This window comes from Magnolia sinica, chromosome 9 (assembly GCF_029962835.1).
Source record: "Magnolia sinica isolate HGM2019 chromosome 9, MsV1, whole genome shotgun sequence".
Classification (NCBI taxonomy): Eukaryota; Viridiplantae; Streptophyta; class Magnoliopsida; order Magnoliales; family Magnoliaceae; genus Magnolia; species Magnolia sinica.
In genome coordinates this window covers 13155861-13175900 of record NC_080581.1, presented here as the reverse complement: position 1 = coordinate 13175900, position 20040 = coordinate 13155861, and the positions used below count along the sequence as shown (strand labels likewise).

Sequence of the window (20040 nt, the reverse complement as noted above, 5' to 3'; positions counted from 1 at the left end):
TCATCATGTGAAAGAATTCTTAAACATTTGCTCCACCTTTAAGTTCCAAAACTTCTCCGACGATTCGATCCGCCTACGCTGTTTCCTTTTTCTTTGAAGGATAAGGCGAAAGCATGGTTGAATTCTCTAGAAGTTGGATCTATCACTACATGGGACCAACTGTCTAAGAAGTTCTTAAACAAGTTCTTCCCCGTTCACAAAACCAATGCCCTCCGTAGAGAAATCACTAACTTCACACAAAAAGAGGGCGAGCACTTTCATGAATGTTGGGAAAGATGGAAGGACTTGCTTCTTAAATGTCCTCACCATGGTTTTGAGAAGTGGCAACAAGTTCAATACTTCTATGACGGTCTGACACCACAGAACCGCCGCATGGTTGATGCCACCAGTGGAGGGTCATTCATGACCAAAAGTGATGTCGAAGCGTGGAACTTCTTTGAAACTTTGTGCGAAAATTCCCAACAGCAATGGGATTATTCAAATAGAGGTGATAGAAGTCCCCAACAACAAAAGAGAGGTGGTATATATGAGATAGGAGTCATACCAGAGCTAAGTGCCAAGCTTGATAACCTGACAAAGAAAGTTGATGCTCTGGTATTGAATAATGGACCACCACAAACAGATCAAGTCGAGGCATATGCCACATGTTCCAGTCCTGCCCATCCTATGCAGTCTTGTCCATCTGGTGCAGCATTCCCACTTCTCTCTGAACAAGTTCATGCTATGAACACTTTTCAAAAATCTGGGAATGATCCTTACTCGAACACATACAACCCAGGGTGGGCTAGACATCCAAATTTCTCTTGGGCAAAAGGACCACAACAAGGAGGACCATCTGGAAATCCTCCCATGCAACCGCACCTCCAAGTTGGCAGTCAACAACCTCAACAATTTTCACAATATCAACAACTGCCTACACAATCAAGGAAATCATCTCTTGAGGATACACTCCATCTTTTCATGCAGAGTTCTCTCCAATTCTAAAAAGACACCGAACAAACCTTACTGGCCAACCAGGAAAGCTTACATGCAAATGCACAATCCATTGCCAAGCTGGAAGTACAAATGGGTCAACTAGCTGCCACATTGAGTGAGAGAGAGAAGAGCAAGTTCCCTAGCCAACCTGAGGCTAATCCAAAGGGACAGTATGAGATTGGCTCTAATTCCAACCAAGGGCAATATCATGAACAGGCCAAATCGATCACTACCCTTAGGACAGGCAAGCAGATTGATAACAGAATAGAAATGCCTGGGGATGAATCAAATTCTAAAACAGAAGATCAAGATGAAGCAGAGAGTCATACCAATGCATCCAAAGTCCAAAAACTCTCTGACTCTCCAAGAGCCACGAATGTGCCACCTTATGTGCCCAAAGCACCCTTTCCTCAACGTCTGGCACCAATAAAGAAAAGAAATAACTTTGATGAAATCTTGGATGTGTTTCAAAAAGTGCAAGTCAACATCCCGTTGCTTGACGCTATCAAGCAAGTCCCTGCTTACGCTAAGTTTCTTAAAGATTTATGCACTCAAAAGCGTAAGCAGAATGTTCATAAGAAAGTCTTCCTTGCAGAGCAGCTCAGCTCCATGATTCAACATAACACCCCTCCTAAATTTAGGGATCCAGGAGCTCCCACCATTTCTTGCGGCATAGGAGATCATAAGATCGGGAAGGCATTACTTGATTTAGGGGCGAGTGTCAATTTGTTACCATATTCGGTCTATGAGCAACTAGGACTTGGTGAGTTGAAACCGACTAAGGTAACATTACAACTAGCTGATAGATCTGTCAAGGTGCCCCGGGGTGTTATTGAAGATGTGTTAATCCAGGTTGATAAATTTTATTTTCCAGTGGATTTCATAGTTATAGATACTCAGCCTGTCCAGAATCTTCATAGTCAGATCCCAGTCATTTTGGGTCGTCCATTTTTGGCCACATCTAATGCTATTATCAATTGCAGGAATGGAGTTATGAAATTGTCCTTTGGTAACATGAATATTAAACTCAATGTTTTTAATGCAGGACAACAACCCTCCGATTTGGATGACATATTTGAAGTGGACATGATCGAGAGCCTTGTGCAGGACTCCTTCCGTACATCTTTTGAAGATCCTCTTGAGACCTGCTTAGCACAATCGGGCATGGATTTTGACATTGATAGTCCCATCCATGAAGTCAATGCATTGCTCGACTTTACTCCTATATTGGAGACTGAAAAATGGAGAGCGAAAGTGGAACCTCTTCATCCCTCTGAGACTCTTCCTGACAGCACAGCTTGTAACTCTGAGAAGACAAAGGCGAGCAGGCTGCTTAATGTTCTTAGAGCATATAAGGCAGCAATTGAACGGAAGATAGTGGAAATACAGGGAGTATGCCCCACGATATGTATGGATCATGCTGTGGAAATGTCGCGTGAAATGCAAAGGAAGCGTGATCCTAACATGGAAGAAGTCGTTCGAGCAGAAGTCCTTAAATTATTTGACGACAGTGTCAGTTACCTCATTTCAGATGGCACAGTTCATGAGAACTCACATCACGTGTCTGGGATTGGTTAATCAAGATGTTGAGGTAATTTCTTTGGCGGACCCCGGTTATAAAGATTATTTCATTCATGGTCCGTTCTTGTCTGGCTGAAGACGTTAAACTTAGCGCTCATGGGAGGCAACCCAGCCTTTTGCTTTATTGTATTGCTTGTTATTTCATTCATTTTCATTATTTTCTTAGTTAGTTACTTCAATGTTTGTGGGTAACATTACTCGCAAACCCTCACGAGACTACAACTCGTCCACTAGGGGTAACCTAGGGGTTTAAAGGCTTGTTGCATGCGCTAAATGCAATCGAGAGCACCTGCGAAAGTGGTATAGGTAGGATCTTCTTTTGTTTTTCTTTTTGTTATTTTTGCTTATGTTGATTTCTCTCTTGCGCTAACTCATTTTTCCGTTGAAATTCTTCGCAAACTTTGAGAAAGCTTCTTGATTCTCCGTCCAGGTACTATCTTTCCCTCATTCCTCTTTTATTATTCGTTGTCCCATGTGCATCGCATGATTATTTCTTTTACATTGAGGACAATGTAGATTTTAGGTTAGGGGTGGAAGATTAGGTTACCTAATCAGTATTTTCTTGGTTTTGAGCAAAATTTTTGAAAATTTTAAAATTTTTTCTGGAATTTCTATTGAACTCAAAGTGATTTTGAAGGATAGTTGTGATTTTACCATTATAAGATACATGATGTTGGTAACTAATGACTCTTGGATTCGGCCATCTGCTTGATTTCACAGTCCATTTTGAATTGTTAATCCATGATTAGAGGTTGTAAACATTGATTGAGTCATGATTTCACATATCACATCTCGCTTACACATTAAGTTTTCGGTTCGATAACTGAATGATTAACTTGGTAAAAAGAAGAATTAAAAGGCTAAGTCACATAATCTTCACCATAGGTTTGCTCCCTATAGGTGTAGATTTGATTCTCCATAGTTGACTTAAAAAAAAAAATAAATAAATAAAAAAAAATGAGGCGACGAGTTTTCGCCATAGGTTTGCTCCCTATAGGTATAAATTTGATTCCCCTCATTTGCGTTACTGCTCAAAAAGAAAATCAAAGGCTGGTAAAATGAAAAGTTAATCTGTGAGATAAGTGTTGGTTTCAAGCTTGGTTGTCACGAATTACCAATGATATCATGAGATTGAAAATTGGATCTCTTAATGTTTGTAAGTCGAGATTACACTTTACATTCATGGAGCTCGATGTTCAGAATTGTTCCAATTAATGGATTAATAGTTTGAAATTAATTATGAAATCTGTTGAGAGCTTGATTTCAGGAGAAAATTCTACTTACCATTCATGAATCTTAGAATTTTCACATCTCAGCTATCTGTTCACAAGTCACTTGAGTTTACAGGAATCGTCTTTTATTTCTAAAATTATTTTTCGCATGTTTTGCTCGGGACTAGCAAAATGCTGGTTGGGGGTTGTGATCAGGGTCAAATATTGCATATCAGACCCCGGTAATTGCCTGATTTTACGTACATGATAAGGTTTAATGCCATATTTTAATTGTATTTTTATTACAGGATGAAGTGAGGAGCGTTAATTGAAAATTGATGTTAAAGGCTGGATTTCATGATCCAAAGTCTCCAGGGCACAGGATGGACTCCAGAGAACCAATAATGAAGATTTTACATGCCTGGGATCTGAGGAAAGCAAGCCAAAGGGGCCCGAAAAGGGTCCAGAATGCAAGATCACATGGTTCCCGCTATCCGATCAGTTCGAAACTTAATACATGGGATGAGGGCCGTAAATTAACCGTACATATTAAATTTCAGCCATTAAAGATCTCGGGAAGTGAGCCAACTGACAAATCAGCCCGTTAATCTCCAATTTGGGGCCCACCTGATATTTGGAACTGCTTCAAACTTGGTGTTGACGGTTGAAATTATATGACAAAGAAGATGGACGGATTGGATTTCTCGAAATCATCACAGTGGACCCCACATTGAGTGACATGTGCATGGTGCACATGTGCACTGACCGAGCACCGAACGGGCTTGCGTCGGGTCAGCAGCGCTGACCCGACTACGTCTTTGAAAAGGAAACCTCCGTTTCCAGCGTCCGCGGCAGCCGACCGTTGTCGTCGGTTGTGGGGCCCACCTATTGTCCAAATGGACAATCCAAACCGTCCATCCGCTTACTGAGGTCGATATCGTCATCGCCTAGATGTCCGTTTGGTTCCATACATATGTACGGACGTTGATCGCTGAAAAAACGTAAAATGGACGGTGAGTTCAAAACTCCGTGGGTTGCACCGAATCCACCCCAAAACCAGTCAATTCCTACTGATTTTTCGAGCTGAAACCAATGGACGACGTGGATTCTTGTGAAAAGTCCAGGAATGGGCCCCACCATCATCGCAGCGTCGGTTTGGCGTCCGCGTAGCGTCTTCCGCTGGCCGTTTTTACGAAGGTTTGTGGGCCCCGTACGTCACGCGTACGGCCGATCTGACCCGTCCATCGTGTAGAGGGCTTTGAGAGCTTCAAAACCATGTTGATATTCTTCGCCCATGCGTACACACGTGTGCGGTACAGAGGCCACAAACAGCTGAAATAAAATTTTCAAAGCTGTTTTTAGATTTTCAAGTGCCGCGCTAATGGACCTTCAAAACTACCTATTCTTGACTGAAATTTCGGTCTGAATCCAATGGACGGGGTAGATTTTCCAAGAAAATGCCTGTGGGGCCCACCGATCACGAGCTGCGAAAATTTGTACTCCGAGTCCTTCTACGACTCGCCCACCGATCCCGTCCAGCAGCTATAAAATGGGAGTTTTGGACGTGGGAAAGGATTGAGAACCAGGGGACTGGGGATTCCAGATCTGGAGCAAGGAAGAGAAGAAAGAGAAGAAAGAGAAGAAAGAAGAGAGAGATCGATTGGTTTGGTGTTTAATTTTTATGAATTTTATTTAATATTTTTCATGGATTTTATGGGTCACTAATCTCTCAGCTAGATGAAGCCCCTAATTTGATTATCTCTTGTATTGGTTGATTTACTTTGAATTTCAATTAATTTGTTTCTTTCTTTAAGTGGGCTTTATGGGTTTAAATTCTATACTTCTCCATCTATGAACTTGACCAAAGTATATATATGGATGTTGTTTGGATGCTTATTATAGGTGCTTGTGTCTGATCAAGAACAGGTTTCCTATAGAGGAAGAAACAGGATGCTTTAATGAATTGTACATCCCTTATGCCCGACCAAGGATATGGGATATGTCATTCATGGCATTGCTTAAAGGAATTAGACAGTCTGTATGCCCGATTAAGGACACAGATTGTGCTTTCTCTATTTAAGTGGTATCAATCTAGATCAAGGTGAATCAACAGACAAAACAAGGGTTAGGATAATTAGGGGTGGATTCGAAAGTCCTAGTGCTCTCTCTCTGATTGAATTTTCTTCCCTGTTCTTAATTAATTATTTTTCATAAAATTGTGCTTAGTAATTCATTCCATTATTTGTTGGATTAGTCAAGGAGAATCATAGATTTGAATTGTGACGACCAGTCCTCGTGGGAACGATCTCGTAATACGTACCGTATCTACATCTGATTCGTATACTTGCGAGTTTAAAAATCATTTAAATCATGTTGGTTTAAATAAAACATCACCAGCCGATGCTCTTGCCTGCCTAGGCAGCACCAACCAGAGCAACATCGATTTTCACACCTCCCAGGACCTTTCCCGTGAAATTCGGGGATTGGTGGTTTTAGATAAAGCAGGTTTGGGTGTTATTAGAATGGTGGATCCTATATAGTTTTCCTTCCTTTCACAATAGTTTGTCCCGAGGCATTATTTTGTTGCCTCGGGTCTCCCCGAAGTACAGTCTTTGTATCTCCTTTCATGAAATGAAGATACCTTGAGAGAGAGAGAGAGAGAGAGAGAGAGAGAGGGGGGGGGGGGGGGGGTGCGGCATGGATGCGAGGGTTTTGACTGTGGATTCATAGAAATTAATCTCCACTGACAATCTAATATTTTCAAAAGAGTACCCTCTCCCTTCACCCAATTTTTGTGTTGATAGTTCCATTGTAGAGGCGGTGAGAGAGAGCGAAAGGCCACCGGCAACATACATCTTCTGAAATCATTTTCAACTTTTAAGAAGGGCAACTCCAGTATATTATGTTATTCTCTTGTATAAAATGTGTATAGAATGTGATGAGATCCAGAAAAGAAATTGATTAAAAGTTAGAGAATTCAGACCCGATCTAAAATATTTACAGGCAGGACTAAGCCATTCATGCAGTGGTCCCTATATGACGATGGCTTGAATCTTGTGTGTGGATTGGTGGAAAGTTTTGTCTTGGCTAAGGCATTCTCCAAGGGCCGGTAGGATCCCTGCATGCTGAATGGATTAATCTCGTCAATGGATATTTGGTCCATTGTGTGCCATGTGAAATCCTTATTGGTGTCATGTGTCCTGTGAAGTCTTGTTTATATGATCAATTAAGACTTAATAGTAGCACTTCTTGGGATAGTCTTCATTACAGGACTTTCAATGGGTTGGGTTTTACGGTACCTGTGTCTGAGCTAACTAGTTTGGATCTTTCCAAGCATAGGTCTATTGTCTTTAAGGCCCAAACCTATATGAACTTGAGTCCAAGAACCATTTGAGTCTTTATATCTAAGTTTCTAGCTGTTAGCATTTACATGGTCGAGCCCACTCATGTGCTACTTTGATGCATGAGTGGTGTGTAAATGGGTTCTCTTACGGATGCGTTTTGGCTAGTGAACCCAACACCAGCCAGCTAGCTATGTCGAAGCTCTGTGGGCCCTACCATAATGTATCTGTTTTATCCACGCCGTCCAACCATTTTTCCAGCTTATTTTACTATGTGAAACCAAAAATAAGGGAGATCCAAATCTCAGGTGGACCACACCACAGGAAAATAGTGTTGACTAAATTCCACCATTAAAAACTTCCCAGGACCCACTGTAATGTTTATTTGCCATCCAACTTGTTGATATATATATATATATATATATATATATATATATATATATATATATATATATATATATATATATATATATATATATATATATATATATATATATAAAGGAAAGTGGAACGATGTCATTAGAATATCATTGATCTAAATCATGTAAAGGCTTTCGGGAGGGTCCGAACAAAAAGAAAACGGACCACTCCTATCATGTCAACTTACAAAGACAAAACAGAAAAGGGAACAACTGGCGCCTTGAAGTCAGCTAATTACAGCCCATATACAGCTAGGTTAGTGTCTTCGCAGGGAGCCAAGTCCTAAATTGTCCAGAAATAAGATCCCGTTGATAAGCCTAAGAAGGTCAAAGGGGTGCGTAAATATCCTATCGGGGCAGTTGTTGGGGGTCAAATATTGCATATTAGACCCCAATTATTGCTTTGATTTACGAACATGATACCGTTTAATGGCCCGCTTTAATCATGTTTGTGATGCAGAGTGTATTTACGAGCATGGACTGAAAAGGGAGCTTAAAGCATGGATTTAACACTCTGATGACACTAAAGGCAAGGGATGGACTCCAGGGGACCAGGATAGAAGGATTTACACGCTATAGATTGAAGAAAATCGCGTGATCAACGATGAAAAGGCATGGGAATCGTCCAGAATGCAAGATCAGAGGGTTCTCACCGTCCGTTCGGCTTAAGACTTCCTAAATGTGCTGAGGATACTTAATTAACCGTACACCTAAAATTTCACCCATTGGATCCCTCTGGAATTGGCCCAACGGACAGATTAGCCCCCATATCCCTGATTTGGGATCCGCCTGATATCTGGATATGCTTTAAAGTTGGTCTCAACCCTTTAATTTGGATGAAAAAATGGATGGACGGATTGGATCACTCACATATATTACAGTAGAACCCATATATTATTTGGCGTGCACACAATGCAAGTGCACACGCGCTACATCAAAATGGTTAGGGCGGTCAAACCGTGCTGATCCATATTCTTTCAAAAACAGGAATTCCGTTTTTGGCCAGGAAGCGGACGTGCATCCGCTGAAGTGTGTAGTGGGCCCACACCATCCATCACATGGACAATCGGGACCGTACAATGTGTCCATAGGGGGGGTGTAACCATCTTGTAGGTGACGGAATTCCAGAGGACAACAGAGATCAGTTTTTAACTGTTTAAACGCAAGATGAATGGTGTGTTGATTTGATACAATGGGCCACTTCAAACTCGACCAAAACCACCCCTTCCCGGCTGAATTTTTGCCAGGAATTCAATGAACAAGGTTGATTTTATCGAAAACAACACTGTGGGGCCCACTGATCATCACAGCATCCTTGTTCACGCAGGGACGTGCGTTCACACGTCCGGCCCTCCATGGCCATTCCGTGATCGTAATCGTGGCAAGATAATTGATCCAAACCGTCCAAAGTTCCAAGCAAGGGGTTCTTTTCCTCACCAAGAAGTGGATTTCGAAGACGGGAGGTTCTTTTCTCCCAAACTAATTTGAAACACCAGGTGTATTCTCCATGTTGGATACAAAAACAGGGTGCGGCTGTTTTCTTCAGTGAAAACAGAGTCAGTCTGGCAGACTCTGGACCGACTATTCCTCCTCTGTAAAAGGAAGGAAAACGAGAGGGAGAAGGGATGGAGGAGGGGAAACATCCATCAGTTTGTGGACGTGGATCAGAAGGAGAGCCGAGAAGGAGAGAGAAAGAGTGGAGTACGGGCAAAGCTTCAAAAGAGTTTTTTCCTTCTCTTTTCTTAATTTTTGCTTATGTTTATTTTAGATGTTTAGCCTCATTGTGTTCATGAGTGGCTAAACCTCTTAGCTAGGGCTAAGAGGTGAAGCTTGTGGTGTGATGGGAATAATTCTATGGTTTTGATTCATGTTATGGCTTTGATTCATGTTAGACTAAATTGATGTTGATTTAGTTTGATTAATAGGAATGCTTCCAGTTTTTAATGGTTTGTTGTGACTAAAATTACAATAGATCTGCGATAGCTTTGAGCATGTTCTTAGCATTATAAGGTTTATGAATTTGGGAACCTTGTTGTTCACCATCATCTCCTGGGCATGGTTGGATGACGGAACTCTTCCTGACATTCATACATCACTCAGATTGGCTGTGAATTGGTTTAATTCTATTGTTTGCTTTGTCTCATGGGCATGGTTTTGTGATGGAATCCATTCTAATTTACACCCGTCTGATCTCTCGAAAACTAGATTAAATAAAGTTAAGAGTTGATTTTCAGTTTATATCTTCTAACTGGATGAAGATGGGACTCGAAGTCCAGTTGAGTTCATGAATCGACCGTAGATCTCCCTGATTTCTACAAGTGGATCCTCTGAATCCCTAGTTTCCTACCTCTGAATTCTTTAAGTTTTAGATTGATATTTCACCATTATTCCCTCAAATTCATTCGATTTAGATTTCATTTTAGTCTAATTCAAGTCCTATTTAGTTTCAGATTACGTACAGGTTTCAGTCCCTTGGGATTCGACCTCGGTCTCACCGAGTTTATCACTACATCACAACCCTATACTTGGGGAGTGAACAAGTTTTTGGCACCGTTCCCGGGGATTGACGGTTACGTTTTCTAAAATTAACTAGTTTTAGGAATAGTTTAAGATTAGAATTTTTCTAACTTTAGGTTTAGGTTTTTTTGATTTCTAGAAACTAACCTGTTTTCCTGTTTTGTAGGATCCTGACATAAACTTCTAAATTGGTAATCCCTTTCTAATTCCTCTACTGTTTCTATTTTTAGAATTAGGGTTTGAATTTTAGAAATTTTCTAATTCTGGAACTTTCCTATTTTTAGGAAATAGTTTATTTTTAGAAACTTTCCTCTTTTGTTTTTAGAAACTAGGTTAGTTATTTCCCTTTTTAGAAATTCTTTCTAATTTTAGAAACTAACTCATCTTTCCTTTATTTTATTTTTAGAAACTTTCTAATGTTAGGTTTAGATTTTTCTATTCTAGAAACTTTCTAATTCTGGAACTTTCCTTTTTAGAAACTAACTTTCTATTTTTATTTTTAGTAACTTTCTAATTCTAACTCTTTTAAAATCTAACTTTGTTTCCTAATTTATTTTAGAAAATTTTCACTTTCTTTTAGGAATTTCTTCTTTTAGAAACTAGTTTATTTCTATCTTTCTTTTTAAGGATTTTCTAATTCTAGACCTTCTCTTTAGAAACTGACTTGTTTTATTTTCTTTTGCAGGTTTTTAACTGAGGGACTCCAAATTGGTAACTTCTTTCCAACCCTCTCTTTCTTTTTAGATTTTCTTTTTCTTTCTTAGGATTAGGTTTCGAATTTGATTGAGGGCTGTGAGTGTTTCATATCCAAGTGGGCCCGTGACAACACTCGACGTCTCTTGACTGAAGGAGGATTGGTTGAGGGGTTAACTATCCATCGCAGGACTAAACACCACTCGAAATCCCCTGAGTTAATTGAACGATGGCTGAAAACCAACCTCTTCTACCCCAACCTAGGGTGGAGGACATTCAGGATGAGAATGAGGTGCATCAAGTACCCCCGCCACGTACTTTACGAGATTATTTACAACCAGCGGGGGTGAGTACCCCCTCATGCATGATTTTTCCTGAAAATGCAAGACATATGGACATCAAGCCAGGGGTTATCCAACTCCTTCCTAAGTTCCATGGGCTTGAATCTGAAGAACCATATCTACATTTGAAAGAGTTTGATGAGATCATAGCCACTTTATATTTTTAAAATGTGTCTGAGGACACAGTTAGGCTGAGACTCTTTCCTTTTTCCTTAAAGGAGAAGGCTAAGACGTGGTTACATTCACTGCGTCCTAGATCCATTGGCACATGAAATGATATGCAAAGGGAATTTATAAAGAAATTTTTTCCACATCATAAAATGATTACCCTTAGAAAAGCAATCATGAACTTCACCCAAAAGGTGGATGAAACATTTTACCAATGTTGGGAAAAGTTCAAGGATTTGGTCAGTTCATGCCCACAACACGGCTTTGAAACGTGGCGCATTACAAATTTTTTCTACGATGGACTGACATCTTCCATGCGCCAAATGGTCGAGACAATGTGTAATGGAGAATTCATTAATAAAAATGTCGATGAGGTATGGGATTACCTCGATAGTCTTGCCGAAAAAATACAATAATAGGATTATTACCCAAAATCGAATACCACGTCTACGCCGACTCAATTAAAGGAGAAAGGTGGATTGTATCTCTTGAAAGAAGAGGATGATCTCAAGTGTAAAGTGACTACGCTCATAAGGAAAGTTGAGGCCATGGAAGGAAAAAAGGATAAGGTTAATGAAAGTGTTTGTGGCATCTGTGATTGCAATATTCATATAACTAAAAATTGTCCTACAATACCCGCCTTTCGATAAGTGTTGAATGAACAATCTAATGCCGTAAATAATTGTCAAAGACCTTTTAATGGACCGACCTCTAATACGTACAATCCTGGTTGGAAAAATCATCCAAACTTTAGTTGGATGAATGGACAAACTACTACCCCTCAAAGTTTCTTCAATCAAAATCCAAATCAGGGAAAACCTTAAGAAGAACCGGTTCAAAATTCCATGCAAGAGCTGACCCAGGCAATGCGAGACTTTATGCAAAAGATGGATTCATGAATGACGGTTATAGAAAAGGGTATGCTTCCTGCACAACCGCTCCCCAATCTTAAACCGCAATACGAGATAAGTGATCCCAGCTCTTCAAATCAAATGGGGCACGCTAAATCCATCACCACTCTTAGGAGTGGGAAGATCATTAATAAAACCCTCCCGGTTAGGCCCGAAAAGCTTCAAGAACTAGAAGAGGACAACAATAATAGATCTAGTGAGACCCCACAAAAATTAGAATCAGAACTTCTAGAAAAGTCAGTTGCTCCATTTCCTCAATGGTTAGTCGCACCAAAACCTCTCTTTAACTCTCAGGATATCCTAGAGGTGTTGAAACAAGTGAAAGTCAACATTCCTCTACTTGATGTCGTAAAACAGATACCTTCATATGTCAAATTTCTGAAAGACTTATGCACGACCAAACGACGGCAGAGTATTCAAAAGAAGATCTTCTTAACCGAGAAAGTGAGTACCATCCTAAAGCAAGACGTGCCACAGAAATTCAAAGATCCCGGTAGCCCAACCATATCATGTGTAATTGGGGACCATCGAATTAATCATGCACTTCTTGACTTAGGAGCGAGCGTCAATCTGATTCCCTACTCAGTATACAAACAGTTAGGTTTGGGTGAATTAAAACCCACCCTAACCACACTACAACTTGCTGATCGCTCTATTCGTGTACTAAGAGGGATAATTGAGGATGTGTTGGTCCAAGTTGATAGATTTTACTACCTTGTAGATTTTATCATCCTGGACACCGAACCCATCAATAACATGAGCACTCAGATTCCCGTCATTCTTGGTCGCCCATTCCTTGACACTTCAAACGCAATTATCAATTGCAGGAATGGTGTCATGACTATGTCCTTTGGGAATATGACATTGGAGTCAAATATCTTTTTCAATAACGGTAGAAATTTAGAGGATGATGACGATTTCCACGACATTAACATGATTGACTCTTTAGTGGAAGATACGACACCTCTGACTTTATCCTCTGACCCTCTAGACACGTGCCTGGCCCACTCTCATGATTTTAATGATGACATGATTAGGGAGACGTGTACCTTGCTTGATACTGCACCAGTATTTGAAGTTAATCGGTGGAGGCCACAATTTGAAGAGTTGCCCCAAACTGATGTAGTGCCTCTACCGTCTAACCTCAAGCCACCGAAGCTTGACCTAAAACCGTTACCCTCTGATTTGAAATATGTCTATTTAGGTCAAGATGAGACATACCCGGTGGTGATCTCTGCCCACTTGGAGAAAGAACAGGAGAGTATGCTCATATCTACTCTCATTGAGCATAAGGAAGCCCTTGGATGGACAATAGCGGACCTCAAGGGAATCGACCCCTCGATTTTTACTCACCACATTTATCTTGAGGATAATGCGAAGACCGCTTGGCAATCACAACGTAGACTAAATCCAAACATGAGGGAAGTGGTTAAGGCCAAGGTTCTTAAACTATTAGATGTGGGTATCATATACCCCATATCCGATAGTCAATGGGTGAGTCCAACTCAGGTGGTTCCTAAGAAGTCCGGGATCACTATCATAGCTAATGCTAATAATGAACTCGTGCCAACTAGAGTTACTAATGGTTGGAGAATGTGCATTGACTATAGGAAGCTGAATACCGTCACGAGGAAGGACCACTTTCCTTTGCCCTTCATTGATCAAATCTTGGAAAAGCTAGCTGGTCATTCCTATTACTGTTTCCTTGATGGGTATTCAGGCTACAATCAGATTGAAATCGCCCCTGAGGACCAGGAAAAGACCACATTTACATGTCCCTATGGCACCTTTGCCTACAGAAGGATGCCATTCGGATTATGTAATGCCCCTGCCACCTTTCAGCGATGTATGATGAGTATCTTTTCTGACATGGTGGGAAAATATCTAGAGGTCTTCATGGATGATTTTTCTGTTTTTGGTTCATCTTTTAGCAAGTGCTTAGAAAGTCTTAAATATGTACTGAAAAGATGTGAAGAGAAAAACTTGGTACTTAATTGGGAGAAGTGTTATTTCATGGTTCATAAGGGAATTGTCTTTGGACATATTATCTCGTCCAAAGGAATCGAAGTGGATAAGGCAAAAATTGATCTTATCTCTAATCTACCTCCACCCAAGAACATACGAGATGTGCGATCCTTCTTAGGACATGCTGGGTTTTATAGAAGATTCATAAAGGACTTTAGTCTCATCTCTCGTCCTTTATGTAATCTACTTCAAAAGGATGCACCATACGAGTAGACTGAGCCATGTCAGGAAGATTTCACTAAGCTTAAGGGCATGTTGACTAGTGCACCGATCATACAACCACCCGACTGGAGCCTTCCTTTTGAGCTTATGTGCGACGCTTCTGATTATGCTCTTAGAGCGGTTCTAGGTCAGAGAAAAGATAAGACGCCCTGCGTCATTCATTACATGAGTAGGACTTTAAATCCTGCCCAAGTGAACTACTCGACTACGGAAAAGAAACTCTTAGCCGTAGTGTACGCCTTGAACAAATTTAGGTCCTACTTGATCAGATCCAAGATCATTATCTACACAGATCATGCGGCACTTAAGTATCTTCTTTCTAAGAATGATTCTAAACCCCACCTGATACGATGGATCCTTCTACTCTAAGAGTTTGATTTAGAGATTAAAGCTAAAAAGGGAGTAGAGAACGTAGTGGCCGACCACCTTTCTCGCCTTGATACCTCTGATTCCCTTGAGGCGACCCATATCAATGACATGTTCCCTGATGAGCAACTATTTAGAGTCTCTCATTCACCTTGGTTCGCTGATATTGCTAATTATCTTGCCACAGGTTCCATACCGACACAGTGGACTGCACAAGATGAGAAGAAATTCTTTACCGAGGTGCGCAACTTTTTCTGGGATGATCCATATTTATTTAAATATTGCCCAGACTAAATCTTAAGGAGATGTGTGCTAGACGTTGAGCATCAGAGTATCATCTCTTTCTGTTATTCACAGGCCTGTGGTGGTCACTTTTCTGCCAAAAAGACAATAGCCAAGATTTTACAGTGTGGCTTTTACTGGCGCACTATGTTCAGGGACAATCATGAATTTTACAAAGCTTGTGAGCGTTGTCATAAATTGGGAGCATTGTCCCATCGAAATATGATGCCTTTGAATCCCATCCTTATCATAGAAGCATTTGATTGTTGGGGCATTGATTTCATGGGACCATTTCCCCAATCTTTTAGAAATCTATATATTTTGCTCGCTGTAGACTATGTCACTAAATGGGTTGAAGCGATTCCATGTCAGAATAATGACCATCGCACGGTCATTAAATTCCTAAAAGAGAACATCCTTTCCCGATTCGAAACGCCTCGAGCTATCATTAGTGATGGGGGCTCACACTTTTGTAATAGGCCATTCGAGAGTTTAATGAAGAAATATGATATCTCTCATAAGGTAAGCACCCCATATCACCTACAGACAAGTGGGCAAGTTGAGATTTTTAATAGGGAGATCAAACACATTTTGGAGAAAATAGTTAACCCTGACCGTAAGGATTGGTTAATCCGATTGACTGATGCCTTATGGGCTTACCGTACTGCATTTAAAATCCCTATTGGAATGTCTCCCTTTACACTTGTCTATGGGAAGGCTTGACACTTTCTTGTGGAGTTGGAACATAGAGCCTACTGGGCAATAAAAAAAATTGAATTTCAATTTGGACAACGCTGGCTCGCTACGCAAACTTCAGTTGAATGAACTCGAAGAAATCCAGAACGATACATACGAGAACTCGAGAATTTACAAGGACAGAATGAAAGCGTTTTATGACCAACGTATTCTACGAAAATCATTCACACCTGGTCAGAAAGTCCTTTTGTATAATTCTCGATTATATCTCTTTCCAGGTAAGCTTCGATCTCGTTAGACTGACCCTTACATTGTGGTCACCGCGTATCCTCATGGGGCCATTGAGATAAGAGATCCTGACAATGGCAAGGAGTTTAAAGTAAATGGACATCGCTTAAAGCCATTTGTTGAGAAAGTTGATTTAGAGGACATGTCCATACCTCTGACTGATCCTGTTTACCAGGATTGATCTCCTGGTCTGATGGAGATATAGGTAGGTTTCCTGTTTTCATAAGACTAGGGTAGTTTCCTTTATGCTGTTTTAAGATAGACGGTAAACTTAGCGCTCCTGGGAGCCAACCCATCTTTTCATTTCGTTTCATTTTCCTAGTTAGTTAGTTCAATGTTTGTGGGTAACACTGCTACAAACCCTCACGAGACTACAACTCGTCCACTAGGGGCAGCCTAGGGGTTTAAAGGCTTGTTGCATATACTAAATGCAATCGAGAGCACCTGCGAAAGTAGTGTAGGTAGGATTTTATTTTTGTTATTTTTTATTTTACTTCTGTTGATTTCTCTCTTGTGCTAACCCGCTCTTACGTAGATATCTTTGGAAAGCCTCTTGATTCTTTCGTCCAGGTACTATCTTTCCATCACTCCTCTTATATTTTCGTTGTCCCATGTGCATTGCATGCTTATTTCTTTTACATTGAGGACAATGTAGATTTTAGGTTGGGGGTGGGAGATTAGGTTTCCTAATCAGTATTTTCTTGGTCTTGAGCAAAAAAAAAAATTGTGAAAATTTTTAATTTTTTTTGGAATTTCTTGTGAATTCAAAGTGATTTTGATGGCCATCTAGGGCACTTAGAATTTCAAGATACGTTAATGTTGGTAATTTATGACTCTTAGATTCAGTATCTTTTAGATTTCGCAATTAAGTTTGAATTGTCAATCCATGATTAGAAGTTTTAAATATTGATTGAATCATGATTTCACAAAACACATCTTACTTGCACATTAAGGGTTCAGTTCGATATTGAAGGATTAACTTGGTAATCACTAAACATGAAAGGAACCAACTTGAGAAAATTGAATGGATTGGGCGAACAGTCTTTACCATAGGTTTGCTCCCTATAAGTGAGGATTCGATTCCCCATGGATGATATTTGAAAAAGAGTTGGGTGTACAGTCTTTACCATAGGTTTGCTCCCTATAGGTGAGGATTTGATTCCCCTTCTTGGCGTTACTTTTAATGAAAAAATCAAAAATTAAAAGAATGAAAAGATAATGTGTGAGGCAAGTTTTGGTTATCGTGAATTCTCTTATTGGTTACCAATGATATCCTTAAATAGAGTGGTGAATGTTAATATTGATAAGTCGAGATTAGACTATACATCCATGGAATTCAATGTTTAGAATTGTTCTAATTGATGGACTAATATTTTGAACTTAATTATGAAGTTACCGTGTGCTTGAGTCTAGGAGAGAATTATGCCCAACATTCATGAATCTTAGATTTTTCATATCTGAATCATTTTTCAAAATATCACTCGGTTTCACAGGAATTGTTTCGTAATTCTCAACTTATTTATCGCATACCTTGCTCGGGACTAGCAAAATGCTAGTTGGAGGTTGTGTTGAGGGTCAAATATTATATATTAGACACCAGTTATTGCTTGGATTTACGAACATGATACCGTTTAATGGCCCGCTTTAATCATGTTTGTGATGCAGAGTGTATTTACGAGCATGGACTGAAAAGGGAGCTTAAAGCATGGATTTAATGCTCTAATGACACTAAAGGCGAGGGACGGACTCCAGGGGACTAGGATAGAAGGATTTACATGCTATAGATCGAAGAAAATCGCGTGATCATCGATGAAGAGGCATGGGAATCGTCCAGAATGCAAGATTAGAGGGTTCTCACCGTCCGTTCGGCTTGAGACTTTATAAATGTGCTGAGGATACTTAATTAACCGTACACCTAAAATTTCACCCATTGGATCCCTTTGGAAGTTGCCCAATGGACAGACCAGCCCCCATATCCCTGATTTGGGATCCACCTGATATCTGGATATGCTTTAAAGTTGGTCTCAATCTTTTAATTTGGATGAAAAAATGGATGGACGGATTGGATCACTCACATATATCACAGTAGAACCCACATATTATTTGGCGTGCACATAATAGAAGCGCACACACGCTACATCAAATGGTCAGGGCAGTCAAACCGCGCTGATCCGTATTCTTTCTAAAACGGGAATTTCGTTTTTGGCCAGGAAGCGGACGTGCATCCGCTGAAGTGTGTAGTGGGCCCACACCATCCATCACATGGACAATCGGGACCGTACAATGTGTCCATGGGGGGGTGTAACCATCTTGTAGGTGACGGAATTCCAGAGGACAATAGAGATCGGTTTTTAACTGTTTAAACGCAGGATGAACGGTGTGTTGATTTGATACAATGGGCCACTTCAAACTCGACCAAAACCACCCCTTCCTGGTTGAATTTTCGCCAGGAATTCAATGGACAGGGTTGATTTTATCGAAAACAACACTATGGGGCCCACGGATCATCACAGCATCCTTGTTCACGCAGGGACGTGCGTTCGCACGTCCGGCCCTCCGTGGCCATTCCGTGATCTTAATCGTGGCTAGATAATTGATCCAAACCATCCAAAGTTCTAAGCAAGGGGTTCTTTTCCTCACCAAGAAGCGAATTTCGAAGACAGGAGGTTCTTTTCTCCCAAACTAATTTGAAACGCCGGGTGTATTCTCCATGTCAGATATAAAAATAGGGTGCGGCTGTTTTCTTCAGCAAAAACAGAGTTAGTCTGGTGGACTCTGGACCGACTATTCCTCCTCTATAAAAGGAAGGAAAATGAGAGGGAGAAGGGATGGAGGAGGGGAAGCATCCATCGGTTTGTGGACGTGGATCAGAAGGAGAGCCGAGAAGGAGAGAGAGAGAGTGGAGCACGGGCAAAGCTTCAAAAGAGTTTTTTCCTTCTCTTTTCTTAATTTCTACTTATGTTTATTTTATATGTTTAGCCTCATTATGTTCATGAGTGGCTAAACCTCTTAGCTAGGGCTAAGAGGTGAAGCTTGCGGTGTGATGGGAACGATTCTATGGTTTTGATTAATGTTATGGCTTTGATTCATGTTAGACTAAATTGATGTTGATTTAGTTTGATTAATAGGAATGCTTCCAGTTTTTAATGGTTTGTTGTGACTGAAATTACAATAGATCTACGATAGCTTTGAGCATGTTCTTAGCATTATAGGGTTTATGAATTTGGGAATCCTGTTGTTCACCATCGTCTCCTGGGCATGGTTGGATGACGGAACTCTTCCTGACATTCATGCATCACTCAAATTGGCTGTGAGTTGGTTTAATTCTATTGTTTGCTTTGTCTCATGGGCATAGTTTTGTGATGGAATCTATTCTAATTTACACCCGTTTGATCTCTTGAAAACTAGATTAAATAAAATTAAGAGTTGATTTTCAGTTTATATCTTCCAACTGGATGAAGATGGGACTCGAAGTCCAGTTGAGTTCTTGAATCGACCGTAGATCTCCCTGATTTTTACAAGTGGATCCTCTGAATTCTTAGTTTCCTACCTCTGAATTCTTTAAGTTTTAGATTGATATTTCACCATTATTCCCTCAAATTCATTCGATTTAGATTTCATCTTAGTCTAATTCTAGTCCTATTTAGTTTCAGATTACGTACAGGTTTCAGTCCCTTGGGATTCGACCTCAGTCTCACCAAGTTTATCACTACATCACAACCCTATACTTGGGGAGTGAACAGCAGCCTTCACTGGCCGACCTGGCTAGTGCATCCATTACCTCATTACCTTCATGAAATATACGAGTGAAGGTGAGATTAAGGGGTGGCCGTTTGGAATGAATTTCACCCATGGCGTACCAGATGCTCCCAGGGCAAGCAACAAACGGATCTTTAGCCGCATTAACAACTATTTCAGAGTCTAATTCAACAATAATCTTAGATAGGCCCAGGTTTGAACAGATGGTTAAACCCTCAAGCAAGGCCCAAGCTTCCGCCACCGTA

General features: G+C 40.4%; 2 non-coding genes across 2 annotated transcripts; both read right to left on the bottom strand.

Annotated features, from left to right (window-relative positions):
* Window positions 1-207: 207 nt before the first annotated feature.
* Window positions 208-314, bottom strand: LOC131257068 (small nucleolar RNA R71). Its single transcript, XR_009177090.1, has one exon. It is a non-coding gene; the product is annotated as a small nucleolar RNA R71 (small nucleolar RNA).
* Window positions 315-11404: 11090 nt separating this feature from the next.
* LOC131257172 (small nucleolar RNA R71) lies at window positions 11405-11511 on the bottom strand. The gene has a single exon (XR_009177186.1). It is a non-coding gene; the product is annotated as a small nucleolar RNA R71 (small nucleolar RNA).
* Between the last annotated feature and the right edge of the window lie 8529 nt (window positions 11512-20040).